Source organism: Triticum dicoccoides, chromosome 7A (assembly GCF_002162155.2).
Source record: "Triticum dicoccoides isolate Atlit2015 ecotype Zavitan chromosome 7A, WEW_v2.0, whole genome shotgun sequence".
Lineage (NCBI taxonomy): Eukaryota > Viridiplantae > Streptophyta > Magnoliopsida > Poales > Poaceae > Triticum > Triticum dicoccoides.
In genome coordinates this window covers 612424002-612430803 of record NC_041392.1, presented here as the reverse complement: position 1 = coordinate 612430803, position 6802 = coordinate 612424002, and the positions used below count along the sequence as shown (strand labels likewise).

General features: G+C 47.6%; 1 long non-coding RNA gene across 1 annotated transcript; it reads right to left on the bottom strand.

Annotated features, from left to right (window-relative positions):
- Nucleotides 1-653: 653 nt before the first annotated feature.
- Nucleotides 654-1566, bottom strand: LOC119332727. Its single transcript, XR_005161116.1, has 3 exons — nt 1085-1566; nt 902-1014; nt 654-818 (listed from the first exon to the last, which is right to left on the bottom strand). It is a non-coding gene; the product is annotated as an uncharacterized LOC119332727 (long non-coding RNA).
- Between the last annotated feature and the right edge of the window lie 5236 nt (nt 1567-6802).

The following is a 6802-nucleotide window of genomic DNA, read 5'->3' as shown; positions in this document are numbered from 1 at the left end:
CATGCTCCATGTCATAAATCACAGGCTAGGAGGAAGCGATGCAGATGAGGGTGGATTAGCATACTTGTTAGCAGTTGTGCTTGTCAGCCTAGTGGAGGATGTAGAGGTAGGTGACAGAGCTTCTTCACCTCGGGTGACTGCACCGCCATGTTCTTACATAACATAGTATTCCTACAAATATGCAATTCAGAATAGAAAGGTACAATTATCAGGCTCAGTACCCTATTCAGAACAGAAAAACAAATCTTATTAATTGAAAGGTACCTTGTGCAGATATATAAAAGTTCAGTACCTTGTTCCTCCTTTCCAAATCTACCAAACTGCTTAATTTACAAACAAAGAAACCTGTGTTGCTTGCCATGGAAGAGATGGAGGCGGGAAAACAAAACCTTAGAAAACATGATGGTTGTATAACCCCAGAAAGGATTTGGCATGAGTGTCACAGGCGGCCAAGCAAATCTGCTACTTATCGACACACACACGCATGCACAGTACATATTGTCAACCAAAGTAACAACAAATCAGAGACATGTGCCTCATGTTGTCCCCACAGTTCAATGGAATGGATTGTATCTAATCAGGACATCCAATCAGTGGTTTCATCATCACAAAGAACTCACGAACATGTACAACAATGGAGGAGGTACCTTTGTCTGCTTGGAGCTCCTTGTGCGGGTCATGTTGTGGATGCCCTCCATGGAAGGAAGGACCTGCTGCTGCTGCTCCAGCCCGAATCAAATCAAGGTGGTTAGACCCTACAATCCATCCATATACAATCAGGTATTTGCACTGAAGATGCAAATAGTCCACTGTAGACACTGCAGCAGAGAAGAGAGGGAGCTTCACCAATAGAGCAGAAAAATCAAATGGAATCCAACAGAGAGAAGAGAAGAAGGAAGACCTGCAGATGGTGGAGCCCTTAAGGATGATGACCTGCAGATGGTGAGGGAACTCCATCACCATCTGGAAGAAGACGGCTTGAGCTACTGGTCCATGGCGATGTTGGATGTGTGCCTGCGTGAGGGAGAGAAGAGCATCAGGGAAGGGGAGGGAAGAAGGGCAGAACCATGGCATCGACACTCACCAGGGTGGAACATTGACGAGCAGCTCCATGGCGTGGGTCTCCTTGACGAGCAGGTCCGATCCAGGCGCGGATCTTTCCGCCGCCATGGATCTCCCACTCCTCTCCTCTCCTCTCGGGATTCAAGCGGTCGTCGACGGATAAGAGGAGGGGCGGAGCGGATTTTATCCATCGTCGAGGTAGCCACCACCGTCATCATCGCCGTCGGTCACCATGGCCCAGCGGCTAGGTCTTCCAGTGCGAGGAGTGAGGGAGGGAGGGAGGGCGGATCTGACCGCTGCCTGAGCTGTCGCGGGGGGAGGGGCGCCGCGGCCATGAAGGCCCGCCTCCAACTACAAGGAGTGCGCGCCGCCGCGCCGGATCCTTCTGTCTCCCGCGCCCGTCCATCGTCACCCGGCTCCGGCGAGCTCCTGCGTGGGTCGCCGCACCGCCCCACTTTTCTCCCTTCTTCTCAACCTCACCACCCAGTCTCTTCTCTGCCATGGATCCGCCCGGGAAGCCGCACTCCGGCCTTCCTCGCCCCCCGCGTTGCCGCCCACCTCCGGATCCGCCTCCAAGCCCCCGTCGTGCGCGGATCCGGCCCCTGCAAGCTCCAGTCGCGCCGCCCATGTAAAAAGGACCGCGTTTTGAATATACCAAAACATAGGGTCCTTTGTGCAAAATTAAAGCGTTTTTCCAGATCCACTTAAACAGGGACTGCGGGTTGAATTCGAATAAACTGAAGGACTTTTATGCAAAATCGATAGCGACGACGGACGACCAGAAGCACTCTGTGCTTTATTAGTAGGGAAAGATTAACGTGTGTCTCCTTTTTCATGTGAGAACCTGTTTAGTACCGTGGTTGGCAGAAGGCATGCTCGTACATGAGCTCGTGATTTCGAGCACCAATGCTTCTTTTTTTTTTTATGTAGAACGGGAGTTGTATCTGTAAAAAGAACATGCACACATAGCATGGTGTTGTTCCGATCACTGACAGTGGACCGTAGCAATGTTGGTATATGCCACATAAGCACAATATACGTCTAGATACGGACGAAGTGACCATATTTGCACATGAGGACAAGTTGAATGACCATAATTCGGTATTATTAAAATTTTGGTATTAAACTGAACATCAAATACAACTTCTATGACTTCTGATGGTATTAGCTCAAAGAAGAACGGATTCAATAACTCCCAAACGGCCTGTCTTTTGATTTTCAACCCGAACGCTTTAGCTGCCGTCAGATGCTCTGCACTATTCTTAGAGCACGTGTCACTGCCAAGTCAGCACAAAAAGTCGTTCGGGATTTTTAACAGACCGACCGAACGACCATGTCTCCTATCTCCTTTCCTTTTCACCACTCGCCCACTCCCCTATCCACTATGTACCCCACATTCTCCCCTTTATCAAATCTCCATCCCTGGGGATCTCGGCAACGGCGCTCCTGTGTGAGCGGGCGCACCCCAGCGACTCCCTACGATGTGGGTACTGCGCGGCACAGGATTTTTTGTCCAAAAAGACCCCCCGCTGAACGCTATTGACAAAAAAGACTACCCACGGATAAAATTGTCAAAAAAGACCCCCTCACTAGTGGCGGCAGGCGCGGCAGGCGACACGTGTCACCTGCTGCCACACCAGGAGGCGGCGGGCCCGGCCGCCATAGCAGGAGGTGGCCACGCGCGGTATAACGGATTCGGCACAGCGCAACAATCGCGACGTAACGGGCGAGGCCAGGTGGGCCACGCCGCCACTGGGTGAGGCGGCCACTGCTGCCCATGCCGCGCCCAGGCCGACAACAGCATCTGCACGGAACGCGAGGCGCGGGCCCAGCCACCACCGGGTGAGGCGGCAGCGCTGCTTGCGGCCCGACAGCCCCTGACCCCTGACGGCGCTGATTCCTATGACAGCGACCTGACGGCACTAATTTCGACGGCGGGAAATGTGCTCCTGCTTTTCCCCGGAAATTGCTGCTGCAGCGGGTGATTTTCGCATTGTTTTGCTTTCTGCAGCTGACACTGATGCTTTGTAATTTGGAATCAGATTCTCGCCTGCGTGATTTTCGCTTCTTGCCGACACCCGAGAGCGTTGTAGTTGCTGCGTGTGATGAGACACCGTGATGCTGGAATCTGAGGCCGCGGTAGGTGAGTCTACCTCGTTCTGCCGACAATACAGTGCTCCTCTTCTTTATATACGCACAACCGCGGCTGCGCATACACTCTTTCGAATATCTCTCGTTGCCTTCACCGCCTCTCTACTCTGTCAAAGTCTACAAGAATACACAGAAGGAAATACTTGGTAGCCACTTTCACTCGTGATTTTGGCCGATTTAGAGTTGGTTTTTGAAGATGGTGAAGTTGAAGAAAAGATAGATTAAGGTAAGATCTATCCATTTTTGTTGGTTTTGTTTGCATGCATGATGTTTTTGTTCTGTTTGATTAGTTCCTAAGTGTGTATTCTATGTTGTTTTAGGCATTATTTCAGCACTTGGAGGAGTCATTTGGAGTTTCTGGAGTAGGATTTGCCGTGCTAAGTGAAGTACGAAGGGGGAGATCAAGGTATGAGCTTTGCAATACATGGATTTTTTTGTGATGCACGGTGGTAATTAGTTAGTCATTAGCTATGTGATGTTAGTGCTTAGAGGTTAGGAAAAAAATAGGTGGTAATGTACTTAATGATATATGTAATTAGGTAAAATAATTCATCTTAGTAGCAAACAAGGAGGAGATGACGTGATTGAAGAAATTGTGTTACCATGTTCGCTGTCCCTTTTGAGATGATGACCACATACATGCAAGTGCTATTTTCATACTTTTAATAGCAGAAAGAAAAATCCGTGTGTAATATTGATGTTCATGTGATAATATGTTGACTCCGTTCATATATTACTGGTGACGGATATTTATTCGAACTATTTGGACGTTTAATTGCATTTGCAAGCACATCCATATTGGACCTAAGGTATAAAATGACACCGTAATTTTGTTAATATTTTTTATATTGATGTACTGTCATGCCGCTGCAAATATTATTATTTGTAAATAAATGAATTTTATCGTATGATATGAAAAACATTATATCATGCCGGAAGAAATTAGATATTTTACTCATATGATATTAAAATGTTATTATCGTAATATTATGTTTAGTGGTTGTTTGGATAGCGAGTACTTACCCTCAGTTTTGTCATAACCTGTTGTAAGAAAATTATGTAGAAAACCATATTTTACTAATAGTCGTTTTTCCACAAGCTAAGTTTTTGCATGTTACGAGAACTATTTTAGGATATTTTTGGGGTAGTTAAAGAAAAGCAAACAGAGTTTTAGTTTGTTACGCTCGTAGACGAGTTAGAGAAAATAGATCTTTAAATACCCGTTAACCAAACAACCCCTTAAAGTCTAAGCAAATGGTTCTAAAAACAAACCGAATATTTATAATGAAAATACGGTTATTATTTTAGTCGTAAGATATGTAAATGTTGTCATCGTTACTATATGTTCAGTTACTAATTATTTGAAATGTAAACATGTATGTTGGTTAGGTACTATGGAAAATTTAGTAGTGTACTATGGGAACGTCTTACGCGACGGTCCATTCGGGGTGGATGTGTCCTTGTGCGAGTCGACTACAGTTGTAGTGAGAGACATGGTCAACGTGGGTTACACAGCTGTTAGAAGGTGCATCCGAGCGGTGTTTGGCCCAGGGATGCAGGGAAAAAAATGACAATGGAGGCCTTCATCATTGACGGAGGAAATGATGGGACAGTTGCTCGTTGGGGTTTGTGGCCTGTCACAGGTGATCGGTCGTGGGGGTCGTACATGAGGTTTGCAAGAAATCCCAATAACTCAATGTATGGTCAACCGATGGTGTATGTGGAGTTCATTTCAGTCACTGATGTTGCCGGATGCAGTAGCAGGGGTGGTGAGGTCGAGTTGGCCATCACATCAGCCCCTAGCATCGGCCCATCGGAACCGATGGGCGGCCAGCCTGTGTACGACACAGGATATTGGTCTGCGGCCGTTGACATGAGCGAACACGTGGAGGGATTGCCGGAGGCGCTGGATGATGATGATCATTCTTCTGCGTCTTCGGAGTCAAGCGGAGAAGAAGATGTTCCTCCTCAGAGGGCGGTCGCGGCGGCACTGCAACCTGGGTTTTTACAGGATATGAGCATCACCAACGAATTTCACTCTGCTTCTGGCCTAGGAGCGGGAAGCCTGGAGGTTGGGCAAGTTTTCCCAGACAAGAAGTCTGCTTACCAGGCAATGGGTAGCTATGCAATCGGCATCCACCGCCAGCATAGAGTGAAGCAGTCTGATAAAAAAGAGTTGAAGGTCATATGCAACCACACCGCGAAAGGTTGCCGCGGAAGAATTCTCGCTAGACTGAAGCCTGGGGTATGTCAGTCATGGCATATCACAAAAATAGTGGAGCATACCTGTGAGCAAACTGGGACTCTTTCAGATCACTGCAATGTGACAGCAAAATTTGTGGCACAGACGATGGAAAAAATTGTGCAGGGAAGTCTCAATATTAGTGTTAGGGCCCTGCAAAAAGATGCAGAGGATCTAATTGGATTCCCTGTTAGCTACAGCAAGGCTAGGCGTGTGAAGGAAAATATATTCAAAAACTTGTATGGTACCTATGAGGAGGCATATTCTTATGCCCCTAGAATGCTTCATCAAATAGCAAGTGCTAATAGGGGGACTCAAGTTTGGCAGAGAGAACGTCCAAAAGCAATGAACCCGGGTGAGCTAATCCTGGACCGCTTATTCCGGGCATTCGCCCAGACTATACAAGCCTTCAGGCACTGTCTCCCGGTATTATCTGTTGATGGTACCTTTCTAACTGGAAAGTACAAGGGCACACTATTGGTGGCGATTGCAGCGGATGCAAATAATCAGCTTCTTCCTATTGCATATGCATTGGTCGAGAGCGAGAACAAAGATAGCTGGTTGTGGTTCCTGAGCTGCGTGAAGATTGGTGTCGTGAAAGAGCGTATAGGTGTTTGCATCATCTCTGATCGCAACACTGGATTATTAAGCGCTCTTGAAATAATTAAGGCGTCGAAAGAAGAGTGGGGCTGGCCCGATCTAGAGGGAAGGTGGTGCATGAGGCATTTGGCAGCAAACTTTTACTCCAAATTCAAAAACAAGGATTGGTTCAAGTTATTCAAGAGGACGTGCATGCAAAAAACTGAAGCCAAAATGAATACGATCTGGGCAGGTATCAATGGTGAGATCGACCGCGCGGCCTTGCCGCAGAGAGAAGACCGGAGGGATCGTAGGACGCCCATACATTTGAGCCAGTGGATCCGTGAGAATTGCCCTCATTTGGACAAGTGGGCGCAGGCTCACAACACCGGGGCTCGGTATGGAATAATGATCAGCAACATGTCAGAGGTGTACAATGGTGTTCTTAAAGGGGTGCGAGCACTGCCTATCACAGCCCTAATTGAAGAAACTTGGAATCGGACCCTGTCATACTTTGCAGATAGGGTCACCGTCACCAAAGCACAAGTTGAATTGAACAAGCCATGGTCCGAGAAGATGCAAAGACATCTGGACGAGAAAGCAAAGAAGTCCCAAAGTCATGGCTGAAGGAAAGTGGACGCACTTAGGAATAAGTGGGAGGTCAATGTGCGAGCCAAGTACGTTAAGGGTCACCACAGAGGATCAAAAAAGCAAGCTGTCACCCTTGGCTCAACCTCCTGTGAGTGCACTTGTAACAAGCCCAAGCTT